Genomic DNA, 21205 nt, shown 5'->3' on the forward strand with positions numbered 1-21205 from the left:
ACTATTACATACAAATATATATATAAATAAAATATGTTCATTATCCTGTCAGTGGATTTTGTTTTATGGTGAGATGATATACAGGGAGGAGATGAGGTATATTTTAAAAAAGTCGTCTCCTGTCTCGCCAGCACTATAATTTGTCGGCTCTCCTCCTTTTTTCTCCCCTGCTGTTTCATCAGGGGAGTCACTGAGTTATTGAACTGATGCTATGTGGGTTGTAAACATGTGAGTGTGTGAGAGTGTGCACGTGGCTGTGCACAAACACAATTTGACGTGTAGCGTGTGAGTGTGTGTGAGTGTGTGTGCGTGTGTCGCTGAAAGAAGCTGCAGCAGTTTCCACACAGTCAGAAGTGTGTGCCTGCCTGCCCCACTTTCAGGCTTTTAATCATGTATAGACACTCGGGGCACTCCTGGGTGTGTGTGTGAGTGTGTGTGAGTACACACGTGTGTGAGTAGTGTAGCTTTATTATGTGAAGGAGTAGCAGGGAGAGAATTTTGGTACAGTGTATGTCATAAAAGATTGCAGGTAGAAGTCCAGAACCCCAGACTACCTTTGTGTCTCCCTGTGTGAGTGTGTGTGTGTGTGTGTATCTCTGTGTGTGTACAGTACACAGTCTATAAAACACATACGTACCCATGTACACTGAGGGACACATCATTCAGAGCGGAACCAGTCCTTACTTAGAAATACTGCCTCTTCAGGTGCAATATATCAATAACATAAGGAAAAATACGGCTCACGGCTGTTCATATATTTTAGGCCACCAGGGACAGAACGCAGGGTTTGTACAGGTGCTTGAAATCCTTGAAGGTGCTCCAACTTCTTTGTTGTGTTTTCTATACGGTTGATCTGATTAACTACAACACAGTTTGATTGATTTAATTAGTCGTCACTGCTAAATATGCCAAAACTTTTTTTTTTTTGTATGTTGCTGGAACAGAAAGACAAATAACAGCAGGTAGATTCATTTATGACTAATCCAAATGATGAAATTAGTCATATAGAAAAAAAAATCTAGAAGTATAAATCAAACATTTTGTTTCATTGAGTTGGTTTTAGAAATGAGATATCCCATCTCTACATGGATTGTTCGTTACTGAAACATTGAACCAATACCAATCGAGAGTTTCTGATCGAGCCATCCCTAGTACAAACTCATTACAGTCCCGACTGTCGCTGCGACAAACCTTGGTAAATGATAACACTAAAATGTTTTTTCTTCTCAGCTTGGACTCTGTTGGAGTTGTGCGGCTTTTAGGCCACAGAACTCTTAACTCAAAACTCTGTATTAGTGGAAGCCAACGTTTTATTTTTTCAGCCCTCCACAAGAATGAAAATCTCTGCGTGACCTTGTAGCAGTTTGTATCCCCATGGTGCCCATTCCTGTGAATAACACCCAGCCTAAAAAACCGCCACCAGCCACTGCTGCATGTTTCTCCACAAGAACACAATGAACACACACTGAAGTACAGCAGCCGGCCTGCACAGCCACCTCCTCCTCCCTCTTTGTTTCCTCTATGCTGTAATTTTTAATTATTCTGTGTAGGTCATCATATAAAACACGTTGTTTTTTTTGGATAGTTTTCTTAATGCCTGGCCTCGTCTGATTGGTTGGAACAGTTACCTCATGGGAACAGACGTGTTTAAAAATAGAGCAGTGTTTGATGTCAACACTGAATCTACAGGAGTTGAGGCATTGTTTGGTTACTACTCACTAGAACTTATGGTTTGCATCCCAGATTCTGCACAGACTCTGGGGTATTCTCACACACTGTCCATGTCCCTGGTGTGACAGGCCTGAATAAACCACACGTTTGTGCCTCGTTGTCTTTGGAGACACTACCTCTGGGATTTAAAAAAAAGAAGGAAAAAAACTAAGTTAAATTCTGAAAAAAAATTATTGACCTGATTTTACTTTTTCTTTTTCACTTCATGAGTACTTTTATTTTTTACTCCAATCTGTGTGGTGTTCTGTGAGGCTCATTAGTGTGCCCGAGCAGAGAGGAGACGCTGCATTAGACACCAGACATGTCTGGACCCTGCAGACAGCAGAGCAGCGCTGCACATCTTCAGCTTGTCAAGCAGTGACACCGAGGCTCACAGTGGAATGTTAACACCGGGCGAGGGTGTGGCTACGCTGTGTTTGCTGCTCTGACCCCGTGACCTTGCTTATGTAACTGGTTGTCAGTCTCCTGTAGGAATTTGACGTGTCATTCTGCCGACGTGATCCAACAACAAGCCGTCAAAGTCACTGGGAAAGAAAAAGCAACAAGGCCGGTCAGAAATGTGACAGAATTCCTCGGATTTGTTTTGTTTCTTCATCAGTTTATAGAATGATCGTTGCTGTTCAAGAATGAAGGACAGCATACACCACGCGCACACACACACATACATACACACACATACACCCACACACTTGAATACATTTCCTCGCAGCACTATAGCAGTCAAGGTTAAACAAAGATAACTGGACTTTATTTGGGTTAAGGGCAGTGCAGCGGCATGTTGGAAGTGAGGAATGACTTTACACACACACACACGCAGACACACGCACACACACCATGTTGGAATCTGCTCCGTCCTCTTTCTTGTAATTTCTCTTCTCCTTTCGTCCTCTCAGTCTTGGTCATCAGATCTTATAGCAGGATCTCCAGGGACAGCTGGCGGGGCAGTGTGAGCACCTGCACGTTGTCTCTGTGTGTGTGTGTGAGTGAGAGAGAGAGAGAGAGAGTGTGTGTGTGCATCACTGAAGCAGGGAGGGGCAATGCCCGCTGTATTCCAGCCAAGTATCTGTGTCTCTGTGTGAAGTGTGTGCATGTGAGCACCTGTGTTGCCAGCAGGAACCTGCCAGCGCCGCCGTGCTCCGTGACGTACACCGGTGACCCCCTCAGGTCGTGCTGTGAACTCCCTAATATCTATTACCTTTTAACTTGAGTGTCCAGAGAATAATGCTACTGTACAGCAGATGTATGAGGAGAAACAAATGGGCAGAGGCCATTAAAAAAATCTATTTTATCATATACATATAAGACAGTGTAGTGTACTAAATATAGTATAGGTAGTAAGTAGTATATTCATGGATCATTTACTTGCGTTACATTGCGAATTTGATACTATTTCAATAAAACAATTACAAAATGTCAGTCTTAAGATCCAAAGATCCGACTTGATTTGATCACTACAATATACTACCATCCATAAAGGGTAACAGTGGTGAGCAGCATGTGGACAGTACAGGCTATATTAAAAATATAGGTTAACACAGTAATATTCACCCACTAATTTATTTAGTGCATATACGCTAAGTCACAAAGTTGTATTTTCAGTGTAGCCTGCGGAGCTACTAGCAGGGATCAAGTGTTGTAAAGTCTAGTACTGTTACTCTCAAAGCCCAGTAGCAGACCTCCTAATTTTGAGCAGAAAGTGCTCAAGCAGAATTTGCTCTGATAGTTTATTTAATGTTTCTTATTATACTAAATATTACTTGTCACAGAAATGGCAGTATTAAGTAATAATATTCTAAACTGTTGAATTACACTCAAACACACTCTTGCCAAAATCTTGACCAAATTGTAAATTGGGTCGCATTTAACACCTGTAATAGCTGTGACCACAGGGAACACTTTGGGGGAAACTGAACTAGTGAAGCCTGGGATTGAGGTCCTGACCCTTCCTACTGGAGGACAACCAGCAGTCGTCACATCACTGGGCTGTATGGAAAAGTAGAACAATTCCTGGAGAAAGGATAGCTGTGGTCTACCTGGGAATGTTTTGAAGCCTTGAAGTTTCCTCATCAGTCCTAAGATTTGTGGAATTGTTATAGTTTTAATCCTGCCTGTGTTTTTTTTTAATCTGCAGTTTATCCTTCAGCCAATAGATATGTGTGTGACCCAGTTTTGTAAAGCGCGACTCAGTCAAGCAAACATGCAAACAAAGTGTAGTGTTGTGTTGACTCAACGTCCTGTGGTGCATGACATGTGCTTCTGACACGTACCATTGATGTGTTTATAAGTAGGACTTGGCTAACAAGTAATTAACAACTATTTATAATAAATCCTTCCAATTTTCTACTCCCAGCTGATTGGTTCTTAGCTTTAAGTTAAGGGAAGATGAATGAAGTATTATTTTTGTACAGTTTCATTTTGATTTGTAGAATATTTCAGGGTTGAAGGACGGCTTCTCTTGCCCAGCCATGATTGCTGCTGCCTGCCTCCCTGTCTCATTGTTGTGGGAGACCATGCGTCTTTCTTGCGTGACTGTTTGCCGTCCTTTTACCCTTCATATTTAATTCAGTTTTTAATTAATTTAAACTATTTGCCTTTTTTGTGGGTGGTGCAATCACTTGGCACAGAGACCTCTTTATATTAATGTCATCCAAAGTGTGTGTTTGAACACATTCTGATATTTATATTCTTTATACATCATTTGATAAAACACTTGGCTTTCCACAACCTTTAGTCCTAAACCCAGTTTAAAGGGTCAGAACCCAATTTATTAGGTCTTTGCTAAGTCCATAAGCGTTGGCTATATAAAAAATAAAGGTTGCATCTCGTACCCTGGAATCCAGAGGCCAGCCCAGTTCTTTGTTATTTTCTGTGCTTTACCAGATGAAGTTGTTTACCACACATTTTGGGATTTCCTTTTCTACTAGAACTACAAATGTTGTGGGGACTCAGTTAACATGATCGTCTAGTAATTGATTTCCTCAAGAAGACATTTAGCTAACTTTTTATAACCTCAATAATGGCCTAACTTTAGCGTTCACAAATCTGCAGATTCAACAGGTGGCGATATATAACGGAATGAATATATATCATATATCATAGTAACTATATATTATATTATGTGTCTTTGTAAATAATGCCTTACATCCTATGTGTCTTTGTAAATAATGCCTTACAATGGTTCAGGAAATTTACAGATTTTGTACAATTTGAAGCACATTTCTGACGATGGAGGAAAAAAATTGACTGAATGAAATTGATTTTAGACATTAAGGGAATCTTTATTTTAAAAGCACGAATTTCTGTGGTTCCACCATGTTGGTGTGTCTCCACTGTGTTCCTTTCTTTCCAGCGTTGGTATCTTCCTGCGTAGATCAAAACAAAGCTCCTTGTGACTCCAATTTCTCCAAACTCTGCACATTAGCATGGCCCAACTGAGGAATGCTGTGTAATTCCCTGAGGTGGCAGCTTGTGCTCTCATGTTCTGCATTAGTGCTGTCACACTAATGTTTCAGCTCCATCAACCACGGCCTAGATGGTTTGACATCACATCGGGGTTCTAGTATTTTCCACACATCATGGCATTTACCTGCTGTTATCATGTCACAGGAGGAATAATGATATTAAGAGACGCTCGTTTAACATCCGCATGTTAATAGAGGCAATTTCTCAAACCCAACACTGCAGCTTTTTCCATAAAGGTTGATTATCTGTGATGTCTCAATGCCGACTGCGTCCATTTGTGTTGTTCTGTCTTCACATGTCTCAGTACTTCACTTCACTTTATCTCGGCTCTTATTCGTGGACTGTCATTGTATATTTCTAGCTGATGCAACACTATCGAGGTTGTCAGGAGATGGAAAGAAGGCAGGGATGTGTATTTACAAGCAGGAAGAAAAAGCAGGCTCATCAGATACACAGAAGCACAGAGAGAGAGGGTTTTTTAAGAGGCTAAACTTTGACCTGTACTTATTTTCCTGGTTTAGTCTTATTTCCTATTTTCTAACTGTTATAATGATGTATTCAGTGTGTTCATACATGGCCTTGTTTGTGTCAAAAAGATGTTTCCATTTCAGCTTGAAAGAACATGAAAAAAGTGCAGGAATTCTTGGTCTCGTGGCTCTCTGCTCAGAGACATGTAAAATGTTTTAAATAAATCCGCTCTTCAAACGACGCTGTAGTTGGTTGACTACAGTTGTAGGCCCTCAGTCGTCCGCATCGTAATTATAACCTGTGTATACTTGAAGAATGGCAGGCCGCTCTGCAGACTGGGTTGGGTTGAACAATGTTGGCCGTGTTAGTTACTGCTTTGGTTATGTTGTCAGTAAACCCATGGCCTGCACTTTCCTCAGTGTGGGGAAAAAAAATACTTTTGCTAAAGCATTTGTATCAAAACAGCTTGTTTTTTGTGGTACAACTATGTTTTAAAAAAAAAGCATCCACGTTAGACAGTGGAATTTCCAGAGGCTTTCAGAATGTGTTGTTAGTCACTTTCAAAAACGTCAGTGAAGTTTTGTTGTCCTCTACAGTATTAATTAGTCTACAGTTTCTCAGATTCTGTTAATTAAATCAGTCCACTTGTCAGCTGTAGACGTACTGACTGCCCTGAGTTTCTGAGGCTCCACTGATGTGAGTCAGGTGCCTGATCTGAAGTTGAATGCCAACAAAAACTTTAATGGGAATAATGTCATAATCTGATTAACCTGGTTTTACTTGCTAATTTTGACAGAGTTTATAAAAACATAACTACTGAGATGCATTGAAAAGAGTTTGCATTTTTATTATTTGCATGGTGAGGTTTTTTTGTGCATCTCCATATAAAAAACTCATTTGCATATGGAACAGATATATAACTGACCATCGAGTGTGGAGTGCTCTCTTTGCCGCCTGAACAAAAATGTAAAAATCACGGCTAATGCATTATGACATTTTATGGAGACATATATTTAAAAAAAACACAATAAAAGGCACACACAGGGGCTCACACCATTGTGTGCTGTAAATACCTAGAGAGTCAAGTTTCCTCTGTACCTCTAGTAACACTGCGGATGTTGTTGGTAGCAACAGAAGCATTAGCCAAACAAGGTAGGTCAGGGTGTAATCCTACGATAGTTTCTGCTCTGCTTCTCATTACACACACGCACGCTCACCTGCACGCGGCTCCACACATGGCTCCAGGTTGCTCTACTAGTGTACTAGTAGAAGTAGTCGGACCGTAGTTGTATTGTTTGTATTGTATGTATATTTTCTTGATTTTTTATTTTATTTTTGTACAGTTTTTATTTTTATTACAGGAGCCTACAGTAAATGTGACATGGTCGAATGACCTAGTTTGATGTTTCCAAGCAGATGTTCTGTCTCAGAGTCCTACTCTAGGCCTGGTTCACCCAGTGACCTTGGGACATCTCTTTTTTCTTTACTACAATAACTATAGTAATTGTACTCCTCTGTAGTAAACCAGGTTTACTAGAGATGAAAATACTGCACTGCCAGTTGATTGCCTCAGGAATGGAACTCCCAGATTGTATATTCTCCTATCTTTAAATGACCTGCAGCGCTGCTGCTCCAAACCAGCCAAATAAAACATAAAACATTTTGACGAGTGTTCTCCACTGAGAAAGGTTATAGTGTTAGCCCCAACACATCAAGAAGTAAGGCTTTAAATATAAGCATTGTCCTATATCCAGGCTTCTGAACAGTTTGCTTATTATGAAAGGTATTATTTTTGAATGAAGTTAATTCCAGACTAAAAATAACAAAATACATTCTCTTCCATATTTGGTCAAATGTCCCTGAGGTCTTCTGTGTTTTTTGGTTTGTCTGCAGCTAAATCTGTGCAGTTTAACCTTCAGGTGAGTTTTTTCTAATCCCAACATGTCGTGTCAAGAAAAGCTCCCATGCTGTTAAAGTGGAGTGAAATATATAGACTTGAAGAAAATAAAAGACTTGAAGAAAACTTCATATAATCATAAATAAAAAAATAAAACTGTAAGAAAATCTGTCAAATATATCAAAGGTCTGTCAGTAGAAAACCTGACCAGCAGGCTAGCAGAAACGTCAACGTGAACTTCGATTCTTTCGTTGTCTGGTGGCTTTAAAAGATGGTTTACAGAGCTATGAAGGCATTAGACTGTTTGAACTGGGCTGTTGTGTTTGAAAGAGTGATGTTTACCTCGGGACATTGTGCTTCCTTGGTGATTATGATGCTGTTTTATTCACTTAATAAAATTCCAGTGAGAATGCTGCAGGAGTTTTGGTTGAAATGCCAGACTGAAAACGTTCTGGTTTATTTTCGAGAATAATTAGAGCGCAGGAAACCCAGTGTCAGTTCTGGCTTGTGCTGCAGGAGTCGATTAAACGTAGTCACCACTAACCCATCAGTTATGCAGTGTCATTTAGAAGAAATATTGCTTTACTTTCACGTGTTTGCATGCATACATTTACTAGTCTTATATATGATTTTTGGAGATAAGTAAAAGATACTGAAACTATTCCAAACGGAACCAATTGTTCTTGTGCCCAGTTTTTAAGTAGAGGTATTGGGTGAAAACATCTTATGTGCTCCACAAAAAAACAAATTCCTTAATGTCTCCAGATAACAGTTTTTGTTTAGGGGAAGCGAAGGAGGACACACGCTTCAAACCTACATCTTGTGTAGACAAACACTGCGTAGTTGCCATGCCAATGAGGATATCGGTGTATAAATAGCATGGGTGTTTGTTCTGAAGGCTCCTCAGAGAGAAGGATGGATATAGAGGAGGGAGAGAGAGAAATAGAGAGAGAGAGGGAGGGAGAGAAAGAGAGAGAGAGAGAGACCCAAATGAAATAAATAAAACTCTAACACTAAAGCAGGAAATATAATGTGTATGTTTAAAAAGCAGGTAATCGTCTGTCAAAAAAAAAGTATAAAAACAATATAATTACATGGATCCAGGGTCAACAGGTTGTCTTTGTAGAACCACACACTCATGTGTTATTAGTGACACGTCTGGATTTACAGCACGACACATTTTGTTATTTTTCTGTATCGCTGTCACTCCTGTGTATTAGTATGCTGACTCCGTTCACTGCTGGAAGGTTGTTGGTTAAAACCTTGATGCTAGTGTTCTGTTCAAGGACTCGGTGCTAGATTAAGGCCATTTATACAGAGATGCACCTGGTCAATACATAGTGTATGTATCTGTGTGTGTGTGTGTGTGTGTTCTTGGTGATACTAGAATGCGAGGACCTCCTTTTGGGAAATGAGGACATTTTATTTTGCTTTGGACCAATAATTAAAATAAGTATGGAGGTAGTCAAGTGCATTTAAAAAATATTTTAGACACTGTAAACTCACCAGATCTGACATGGACATGATACATTCTCTTAGACAAAATACCAAATAAACAAGGCAAACACATACTTTAGCCAGCAGCCATTAACCTTTAAGTCCAACACTACTGGTTTGACCTAAATCTTTGTCAACATTACAGTAATGTGCCTGCAGCACATTGTTTTCAAATACCTCTCACTGAAATGCTGCTGCAACATTTCTTCATAGTTGTGAAAAAAACAAAATCAGAATTTAAAAATGATCTTTTTTTACAAAACTCTTTCTTGGTCTCTAGAGTTTTCAGCCTGAGTTTAAGATGTCTCCGTTTTACACTTGTACTGTAATGTGATTGTCCATCTGATTGCTTACAACAGTTGATGTAATTGCACAACAAATCAGGCAGTGAATAATCAAAGGGTCGCATCTTGTATAAATCAAAGGCATTGTGCAAAGACTTTTTTTTTATGTCAATAAGGGACCACAAGTTGTTTAAATTTACACAGAATTCACTCAAATGATAGTCTGTTCCAAAAACCTATAAATCAGTTCATTTTTCAGTTAATAAATGTTTGACCTGAATGAGCTGATAACTAGCTATAAATTAAAAAAATATCAATTTAACAATTTAAGATTAAACAAAAATAAACACTTATGATTAAAAAAAGATTGTTTGTTTGCGTGGCATCAGTGTTTGTTTATATGTATATAACAGTAGATGATCCTGAGCTCCAACCCAGCCTGCTCATTTGTCAAATGTAGATTTTCAAAAGACTATGCAAATTTTTCTTTCTCCCTTTCTGTATTTTTGCCCTGTAGGGAATAGTGACAGCACCTGCAGATAGACAGACGTGGACAGACGGCGAAGACATCTGGGACGCTTCCCTCCCATTGGTGGAGAGATCCAGACTTCACACCAGGAACTGCAGCTCCAGGCGGGCAACAGCTCTCAACTGAGCAGCAGGTTCCACCTACTCCGTCCAAGCGGCTCTGCCTCCTCTGCTCAGGTAGGACGCCGTTGTGTCAATGGTGTGAAAGCAAAGCTGCTCAGAAATAAGCTTTTCATTATTCAGAAGCTGAAGTCAAATCCACCTGCTGAGATGTAACTGTCAACAAATTGCTCGGAGCTTGTGATGCTTTTATGACCATCACAATACATGTGCATGGTGACATGGGCTGCTGTGAGTTACTGACCTTATTTTTAGCCTAGATTCTCTGTCCAGGTTCTTCCAAAACTTTTATCCTTTGCGTCAATAAATGATCTGCTTTTATTACATTTATATTTATGTATGTTCTCTGTTACCTTATGCTCCATACCTGTAGTCAACAGTAATCCCAGGACCTGTCTGACTATGAAAGTCAGTTTAATAAGATTAATGCTAATGACAATGCTAATAATAACTCTTGCCATAATATTCATGATTGTTGCTTCACTTGGTTCACTGGTTTATCATAATGACTCAAAACGACACTACGTCACTAAAATGTACTGTCCAACACAGTTCAAATGAAATAATGACTGGATTTTAAGACCTGCTGAGAGTTGAATGAATTTAAAAGTCTAGAGAGTGTATTAGAGAGTGTTTCAGTCATCAGAGTCGGTTGTACTTTGGCTGATTACAGGGGGACATTGCAAAGATTCCGTAGCTACATGTGGCTCAGGAGCCAGAGGTTGGATACCCTCTGATCTCCAGGATGAAAACCTTTAGCTCTGCCTCCTCCAGGAGTCTTCTGCCTCTTTCTCCTCAGTTTCTTTCTTTACCACAAATTGACTTTATGAAGTCATTCTTAAGCTGTGATCTCAGATCTGACCTTACCCACCGGTATACTTCTCTAAGCAGGGTCTTTCAGATTTATCTCGTCCCAGACTCCCTGTCTTTTTTCTTCTCTCTTCACCCTTATTCTAAATGAACCCACTGTAACCTTCTCCTCTTGTCGGTCTTTTGTGTTTTCACCCTCCAACTCCACCACTATCAGTTGAACCTGTGTGTTCGTCTCAGCGGCTGAATGTCGGAGCTACGTTGTTCACACTTATGAAAAAAGTATAGAACAAAAAGGAGGACTTAACTGGGAGCAGTCTCTCCTGCCTCCTCTCTATTTTTTCCTCCTTTCTCAGATTGTTTAATTATTAATTCACAGTTTAATTAGTTAAAAGAAAATAACGGACTCGCGGTATCTTCCAGTCTCCTCCCAGTGCACCGTATATTCTCTCCACTAAACACTTTTATGTTTATGACTCCTCAGCATTTTACAGTGGAACTTCACTCATCAACGGCATCATTAGATTTTCCTGTGAGGTACTTCAATGTTCACCGGGACTCGCCTCGTAACTGTACAAATATGTTTTGAAGTACGAGGCTAATGGTTTTATGAAATTACCTCCGTACCAAATGAGAGGGAGGTAAAATAAGGAGAGCTTTGAAAAAGAACAGCTGCAGAAAAACAAAGTAATTACACAGAGCTGTGGCGTCAACAAAGCTTAATTCTACATCTCAGAGGTGTCTCCTTGTTTTAATACATCAGAGAGAAACAAAATGCGTCTCACTCCTGGCTCCTCTCTCCTCTACATTCACTTTTCGCAGCTGTTTTTTCTGGGCTAAAACAAACCTCAGAGATGAGCAGATGGAAGGCTGGCTGTGGAGCAGCTCAGACAGTGGGACTTTGTAGAAACTGACAGTGGTCAGTGGCTGTTAATGGGAGAAACACTTATTACAGTATATAAAGGCTGTCAGTCAACTTTACAGGAGCTGGACTCTTTAAAACACAGCAGCTTTGTTTTAACAGGAATGTAGTGATTTAAGCCTAAGGCTTAAAAAAAAAATCAAAATTCAAGTTGAAATAAATAAAATATTTCCTTAAAATTATAATAAGGTTGTTGAAACAGAAATGTAGCAAAAAGACAAAAAGTTTAAGCTTTCTTCTCTCTAATATATATTTTTAAGTTACATGCACAGTTTTTGCATTTGGTTTTTCTTGAATATAAAAAGTTGAATTGATAGTGTTAACTTTGTTGAGGGCTCTGGCTGTTTGGGGTTAGGTGCACATCTGTTTACCATATATAAAACCAGCTAATTCAATGTAACGCAACATAACACAAGGCAAAGCAGTGTAACTCATGTAAGTAATATAAGGTTACGTCATTTGTCTATTGAACACGTGAGATCTGTTTGGGGTATTTTGTTCACGTGAAGTGAGACATAGAAGACTGATTTATTTTAACGGTTGGCAGCTGGATAGCTATGTTAACTGATAGTTAATTGTCCAATCAGAGCCTCACTACTTCGCTACTTTTGAACAGTCCGGCTCGTGAACTCACCCTCCTACTGTTTCCTACCATTTTATTTTCATCCTTATACTGTCGTCATGTGATCCTAATATACCACACAGTCATATTCTATAAAAGAAGTCCTGGATGTCATGATTCAGACCACTGCTGTGTCACAACATTGACGTTACAAATCAGCCAGAATTGTTTTACCTGTGACTTTGCACAGACAGAGGTTTGTCTGGTGTTATCTACTGCACAGAGCCTTAATAAGTATAACCAGCCACAATGGACATTTCTTCGATTTGCAATCACACCCTTTAAAAGGTCTAGTTTATATTGTGGTGTCCAATTGTTGGACTGCAGATTGTCTTGAACACCCACACCTCTCTTGTCTCCCACTCTCTGAATCATTTCCTACGTCTTCTCTTTTGGTTTATGCATCCGTCTTTCACAGAGGGATCCGGTCTTTTTCATTCTCTCAGTAAGCCTCCGCTGTAGGAAAGGCTTATTCAAGGCTATAAAAGGCCGAGAATATTTTACACTAAAGTGATTATACGGTTCTACACACCTACACACGGCTGTTGTAGTGAATATTGTCTAATTCATAATCCAAAATGATGCCCACTTGACCTTCATCCACATCTAAGCTGTCATTTGAAGGTGCCACCTGTCTGTGGCGCTGTACCAGAATGGAGTAATCCCATTAAGAGCTTCATGTTTAATTTCTTTTTAGAAATTTTTAGTCTTTGATTTAAAAACCTTTTTTTCTGCAAATATACAAAAGTGCATAATTTGATTTTGAGTTTTTTTTTTCTTTCTCTAAAAGTGTCTTTGTCTGCCATAAGAAATGGAACATTTATTTCTGTCTGGAAGAAACAGTCTGATGGCTGTATATGGACTCAATCAATTGTCAGTGATGGATTTTTTTTTTAAATTTAAAAGTAAGATCAGTCCTACACACTACACACTGACTTCAGCCTGCAGCGATGGCTCTGAGTAATCTCAAAGTCATCAAATTACCAATTAACCCTGCAACGCTCCCTACATTAGAGCGTCACAGGGGTCCGTGGAGGTCCAGTCCTGCTCCAGGTTATCAGTCTTGAAGAAAAAATATAAAGCTTTATGTAAAGTAATATGTGTATATATATATATATATACACACACACTCACTTGAGACTGCCAAAGGCAACAGCAGCTGCCCCAGACCAGGCAGGGGGCAGCAGCGTAGTAGGAGAGGAATTGATGAAAGAATAAAGAGAGACAAGAGACAGGATGAAATATAGAAATGGAATAAAAGCAGACTTTAGGATTTATCTCAGAAAGAAGAAAAATCTAAATGAAAATAGGTCTTTATAAAGACATGACTTACACATTACTTCTCAATTTGGTCTTCTACTGCTTCTGCTTTTCTCTTTCACTCTCACTCCATCATCCTGTTCACTCACTCACACACACACTCACACACATGCACACACACTCACGTCACGCCAAATTCCAAACAATTATGGAATGTTCCTGCCCATTGCTGCTGATTGTTTTTAAATTTCTCAGGAGAGAAGGGAGTGAGACGGTGAGTAATAGTAGTAGAGCAGCCAACAATAAAAGAGAAATTGTGCGCATGAATTTATAGGTTCTGTTGGTGCAAAGGCAGCTCAGAAATTATTTCCAGTGATAGAAATACAAACTAGACGTCAGGAAAAGTTGGCACAGCCATAAAAATACAACAGAAATGGAAAAACCCTCAAAGTTTAATTGCTCTAGTTCTGTCTCCTGTTAAAAATGTCACATTATTGTGGCAAAAAACAGACAATGACTGACACGGAGTGCTGGTTGTTGAAGAGATTCAAATGCTAAGAATGATTCAAACTTAATGCTGCTAAAGACTACTACAATCAATATTCTCTGTCTCAATGATAGAAAGTGATTTCACCAAAGGCAGGTGTGACCTCGTGGTGAACCTGACTCTGCTAAAGCAGTCAGAAAAGTTGGGGCTGAATCATAAATTACAGATTTCTACCTGGAAGTAGAGGTGGTAACAGCAGTCTTACATCCTGGGTGGGAAGCACATCTATTTTTTCTCTCGCTCTGAAAGAACCAAGGTCAGTGTAGTTTCTAATGGTGTAAATGACATGCTTTGTTTTTGTGGCTAGTTGTCAAGTGTTTGTTCTATGACGTGTTAAATGTTCCAAAGATGTAGATGAGTTGTTGTGATCAACGGGAAGTCTTTTGTTGAAGTCCTTATTGTAGCTGTTAAATGTATGACAAAGCTCCTGTCAAGATCACCATCAGACTCTGAGGAACTACCAGAAATAAACATAAAGTGACATCTGGTACCAGACTTCCAGCAGACCTAGCCTTATTATTTTTGTTTTTTTCTTTATTTGAAACAATTTTCATACTTGTATCGTAATGCTGCCATCTATGGGTCATTGTCATCCTGTTTTTGGTTGTGTCTACAGCCTTTTAATAAGGCTGTAGACACAACCATCGACCCATCGAACAAATATAGAACACAGTCGTCCTTTAAAACCTTCAAAATATAATATTAACTTTTTTTTTCCTATTTTAAGAGATTTCAAGTGTGGTGCAAACTTTAAACTTGAAAAACTGCAGCATAAACCCCTCTGTGAGCTCGTAATGCAGCAGCGCAGTACATCTCCCATGTGTCTTTGCCAAATACAATGGGACAGAGCAGTAACTGTACGTCGTGCTGCTGACAAAGAGTCCAGATACAATTGTAAACAACAGTTTCTTCCTCAGGGAAACAAGACATTGAAGCCGTTTATGAGAATCACACACAAGTTAAATAACTCTTTCAGTAAATTCCAGCAGCTACTCCTTATCTTCTACGCAGTCACTGTCTGTTTACAAAGGAGAGATGCTGAAGTCAAGCTAAATAATCAGAGAGGAGGCCACTGACTTCTCCCACAGGAGCTAATCAGCGTGTATATCTCTGGTCGGCTTTTCCACTGTGCTCCATTACGGCGTACTGATAAACATCCAATGTGTTCTATCCCCGTGTCTCCTTAGAGCATGTGAGTACGTGACTGCCTGTCAGCGGGTTTGTTGTGTTAATACACATTATATACCTTCATCTACTGTACACACACCTCTGTAGCTGAGTGGGTCGGGGATAGAGGTGGTTAGTGTTGTGCTACAAAACACACACGCGATGCATGTGTGTCAGGCGAAATGTCATGCAAAGCTGTGGGGTGTTGTCTGGAATTTAACCATTAGCGCAATAAAAAAACCAACATATACAGGTGTTATTTAGTGAAACACGCAAACATGATGAGGCGGTGGATATATCTACTCATTTGTGTGTTTTGAGTTGTGTTTTTTAGTGTTGTGAGCGAGATACAAATGTCAAAAACTTGTTTAACATTTGACTGGCTTATTTTTTAATCATCTTCAAAACTTTTTTTACAGTGACATTTTTTTGGGTGTGTGTGTGTGTGTGTGTGGACTCCACTCTTCAGTTGTTTCCATTATTCACGTATTTGTGCTTTCCTAGCCGTCTGCATGATTAATCCTCCGTCCTTCCTAACTCCAACCCACTTGAGTTGCTCTTTTCTTCATTTGCTCCTGATTACCTCCTGGTTTATGGCATTAAGCGATGAGTAATGATGACTGACATCATCTCTGGTCAGGCTCACGCTGACTAATTGACCAGAGCGATCTGATTGCATTAGATGATATTCCTCCGGGGGTATTCCCTGTCCTCTGTCCTCACTGTTGTTGGGAATTAAAGAATCCTATAGTTTTTTTGTGGCACATTATTGGATTTGTGGGTTTAAAAAAAAACAGACAGCATTCACAGGTGGCTTAATAAGATATTCTGAAAATTGAATAACTCTAAAAGCTGCTATTGCTGCTGAGCCCTGGACCAGTCTGGCCATTATCTAAAATGCAGGACACCTCAAGGAAATTACAAACATGCTGCATGGGATGACAATATAGCAACGAGATGGCTTTTATTATTGTTTAGATTCTCTAAGTGCTTGTGCCAGCAAGCAATAAAGGTGGAGAAGACAAAGTTGCTTCAAGTGTACTTACCAGTCACAAGAAGCTTTTCCAACTCTTCTTTTTCTCAGTCTCACTTCTTTCTCTTTAATGGAAGAAGCACCTTTTCAAGTTGGGTAAAATGATTATAGTAATGGATCTCAAGCCCCCCCTCGCCCCCCTCCAACCTTCACACTGACTATTCTGTACATTCTCTTCTGTACATTAGCATGGCCCTGGGGATGCCCCCCCACTCTACACAGCTTAATGCAATCACACCTCCAGTGTAAGAGCTCGGTAGGAACAGAGGAGAGGGCAATTGAGTGATGAAAAGTAAGGAAAATGCAGGAAGGGTCTCTGGGGTGGCAACTGTCAGGAGTGCTCACATCAGGGCATGGTAATTACACGCACACAAGATCGACACGTCATGCAAATTGGATAATTTACACTTGTGCTGTCAGTCAAGGAAGCTGTTGTTTCTCTGCTCAAAAGTCAGCTGATGTTCCTGGGACCTGTGGCGTGTGTGAATGTGACGAAGGGTTGACGATAATGACTTACGAGCATTTGTCTATACCGACGACTGTTGTAACAATACTTAAAAATATATAAATAAAACTTATCGTGACCCTTAGAGGAGTCTGTGGTCACCATTATCTGGTTAGAATCTCTGTGATGCCACAGGTGTTTTCAGTAGAGGACAGGCCTGGACTGCAGGCAGGCCTGTCGCTTATGATTAATGGAGGATGAGGCCTTGGAAAAGCAACATCTTCAGTAGAAAATACGTTTTCTAAACTTTCAATATTGATCTTTTTAAAGTGACACACGATTTAAGTAGACAAAGGCTAAGGCTAAATAAAGGCTGCTGGTTACCTCCTATTTTAGGAAAATAAAGGCTGCTGGTTACCTCCTATTTTAGGAACGTATTATGGGAATGGAGTCTGTATTAAATAAACAAAAAACTCCTTTAAGAACAATAGTTTCATTAACATATATTTTTGTATTTTTTACTGTCCTGTAATATTTTTGGGTGTCTGTTTCCTGGATTTTCTGAAATAGCCAGATATGAGTTCACAATGATGAATTATTTTCTCCAGCAAGACTTGAGCCCACTTCAGCAACTTCAGCTTTTAGTGAGATAAATGGGGATGACCTTTGTGCTACCTGGAAAGTCCTTATGCTGAGACCTATAGAGAGTTTATTGCTTTAACAACGAGGCTGTGTGATAAAGTGTTGTCTCTTTCTCACAACCCACTCTTCCCCTCATGCCATTTTCTCTTGATATTCCTTCTGTCTTTCTCTGTGCATCTCCTGCTCGGGGACTTCTTGTCTCTCCTATCATTTCCTTTCCCTGCCAGTGTCCCCTTCATTTTTCCTTCTTTCATCTTGCCGCGTCTTTATTCTTTCCGGAGTGCTGCAAATGTTTCTGTGTTATTGACTTCACTACATTTCCCTTCTTGTCTTCCTTCCCCTCTCGTGGTCTCTCCACTCTCTTAAGAAAGTTTACAGCACTTTGACATTTACGGCGACTCCCTTTAATGTCGTGTATGTCAATGTCCATTTCCCTCAAGCGGATGGCTCAGTTAGTCTGATTCAGAGCTGTGTTTCTAAGTGGCAAGTGGTTTGCTAAGTTCAGTCAGCGTTCTGAGATTGATTTCTTGATGAAATGATGAACAAAAATTTTCACAGATCCCAAACAGACAAATACATGTAATTTTCTTTTCTTTTTTTATCTTTGTACTCATAGCAGCAATAGCCAAAGTCATTATATTATTAGGCTCTTCTGTCCTTCTGTTAGATTGTCAAGGTCAACCTCAAAGCTATTTTTCACCTTGAGAAAAAGATCTTTTCCAGGAATGCTCACAACTCTTTTAAGGGAGAGAGGATTAGGGGGATTTGTTGATGACTAACAGGGGACCAAACTGATGTCTACTCTGGACTTCCTTAAGTGCTAAACAAGTTTATTTGAAATAAATCCAACGCCGAATCCCATATTCATGCAAAGCAGTTTTACTGTAAATGCAGTAAAAGGATTCTAATGAAGGTTTTCATGAAATCTTCCATTTTTGTACTCAGCCCAAAACGTGCTGTTAGTAAAAACAATAACAATAACCCAAACACAGGAATTCAGGCTAGACTATATTCACATTTTATTTCAAAAATTAAGAAAAGAAATGCGGCCAGAATACAATAAAACTTGAAGTGACGTCTTAGAATGTTTTAGAACACCTATAGGCTTTATAATTCCTACTAGCGCCCCCATGAAAAGTTCTCAGTCACAAACCAATCCAACAAATTTGTGATGCCCTTTGTTGTCTTTGTTGCAGTTGGCCATATTTTTTAAAAGTTCTCAGTTGTGTGGAAGAACAGAGTTTCAGTCTTTGACAGGTAGTGGCCATCAAGAAGTAGATGGCTGTCTGGACTGGAAAGCACAAATATATATACATATCCACCAAGTCTTCCTGCCATAATGTAACCCTGGGTGTAGTCTACGACAGGGCAGCCGTGCTGATGGATGGCCACTTAGCAGTATTCCCATACACTCTCCACTTACATCATTCTATCCTTTTATGTGTGGAGAGGTGTGGGTGTCTAATAGCCCATTGAAGTAAACTAGTTTTCCCTCACTTGAGGGAACAGAGTGAACTTGGGGCTAATGCAGCACCCTGTGGTTCCATAAATGCTGTAGCCACGGCAGACAGGCTTCAGCTGAGCAAATTTAATGGAATATTAAAGTGTAATAGCCAGAAGTTATCATGCCATGCCCGTTATGAAGAGATCTCCAAGTTTGTAGTTGTCCAACACCTGTGTGTAATATAAGATTTGTTGATATTACAATACACCGGTATCCTTCAAATTTAATTAGATCTAAGTTTCAGTTTTAATTATTATTATCAAATGTTTAGCTATTGTTTGGCTAATTAGGCTCAACTAGGTATCCTGAGTTGCCTTTAATCTAATTTTGCAATTGCTATTGTTGGCTTACAGCCATAGCCATGTTTAAATGCGTTAACTTTCTGCTATTTGGGTGGCTAAAAAAATATATATATCAAATTAGGACACTTGAGGAGGATTGACCAGAGCCAATCCTGAATCTCACACTAAATCCTGATCCTTAGCCACACAGACGATTGGTAGTAAAGTAAATGTTGAGGACTTGTAGTTGGTTATTTTCATTTATTGTAATATGCCTCGGCACATTTGGCCTATGAACAGGGAAATTAATCTCGCTCCATTACATATTGTCGTAATTTACCCACTAAATGAAATATCTTTGTGGCTAAATTCCCCAGACATTTTCATGAATGCATTTCTAGAACATGGTGCCTTTCAGCAATAATTCAGTGCTACAGTGCAGCGCTCTACTGGGACTTCATAGTACATTGCAAAAGCCTTAGATATGGAACAGGCTGTACATATCACAGATGGCGTGAGCCTGACGCCATATATAACTGTAGGGAGTGTTGAATGGTGCGTGGAAGTCTTCACAAAGCTAAACAGCAAAGAGGGAAACGAGTTGCCTAATGTCACATTCATAAATGTGTGCTGGTAACTAGCCTTTGACGGAAGAAGAAGTCAAACCCAGAGCAGTGATGGTTTTTAAAATAGGGGAATTACAAATGTACAACAGGAACTAGTTTTTAATAGTCTAAATATATATATATATATACATCTAATATTCAGCTGTTATTGATGGGAAAGCAGTGCTGCTGACAAGCTAACAGACACCTTGGCCGTTATAGACAGGGACTGTAGACTGCTTAATATTGTTACTTAATATTATGACTTCATCAAAGTTTTGAAAGTAACTCTTGACCTCTTCTGCAAGCCTCCGTTTTCTTAATTAGTTGTAAAAAAAATCATATTTTGTGTCAGTCCTGCTGCTGACATGTCCCACCTTAACTTATTGAACTAATGTAAAAAAAAAAAAAGCAGAAAAAGTGCTGAGGGATATCAACGATTCATCACTCCTGTTTAGTTCTGGGGAATGCTACTATCTTGGTCTTGCTTTGCAGTGTTTTTCACCGTGATGTGAGTGCGTTTGTGTGCATGCGTGTGTGTGTGTGTGTGTGTATGCGGACTCACATATATGCGGAGGTGTGTGAGTGTGAACGTGTTTGACAGTGAGGATTACATAAGAGATACCTGCTGCTACTGCTACTGCGGGTCACATTGAATGACAGGAACACACACACACACACATGCACCCAGTAGCCTGCACAGGTTTACACACACACACTTTAGGTTTTGATGTACAAGCAGATAAGGAAGAATAGTAGGCTTTTCTAGGTTGTTATCTTCAGCAGAGTGACGTGTTGAGGAATGGCTGTCAGACAACAGCATCTTGTTTCCCTCCCCCTTGAGTCTTTGACGCATTAGGCAGTGACACTGCACGATTCCTGGAAAGGCCTTTGCATGGGACCCACACACACACACACACACACACACACACACACGGTACATACCAATTTCTGCATCACACGATGTGTTAGAATGACCACACACACATACACACAAACCCATACAGAGTCCGTGGTCCCACCTCTGCACACGTACACACAGGGACTCCTTTGTCTCTGTGCTCAGGACTCTCAACTTCTGTTGCTACACACGGATGATTGCACAATCTCCCCGAGGATATCACCTTTGTCAAACGAGGTATTTTTGGGTGTTTTCAGCATCTTTTGGTCGTGGGATTTGGGCTGTGTCTGTTATTGGTGTGTTCTCCAGTCCCTACCATTAAACATATTGGTCGTCCTGCAGGCTTTTGGAACAATAAAACTGTAATGTCATCTGTTTTCCAGAATCTCCCCCTTGGCCCCCACCTCCCTTTTTTCTCCTCTTGCTGCAAAAGTTGTACTAATGAATCTACATTAGTCCTTTAACAAAAATCCATATCT

The 21205-nt window shown here is 39.8% G+C and overlaps 1 protein-coding gene across 1 annotated transcript in view; it reads left to right on the forward strand.

Annotated features, from left to right (window-relative positions):
- The window catches only part of atxn1a (ataxin 1a), an 82823-nt gene that overhangs the window by 16780 nt on the left and 44838 nt on the right, over positions 1-21205 (forward strand). Inside the window, exon 2 of the mRNA XM_008331694.3 lies at positions 9857-10044. The gene's annotated coding sequence lies outside the window, so the exon portion shown is untranslated. The remainder of the gene's footprint in view (positions 1-9856; positions 10045-21205) is intronic.

The sequence above is a fragment of the Cynoglossus semilaevis genome, chromosome 18 (genome assembly GCF_000523025.1).
Source record: "Cynoglossus semilaevis isolate Cse_v1.0 chromosome 18, Cse_v1.0, whole genome shotgun sequence".
NCBI classification, from domain to species: domain Eukaryota; kingdom Metazoa; phylum Chordata; class Actinopteri; order Pleuronectiformes; family Cynoglossidae; genus Cynoglossus; species Cynoglossus semilaevis.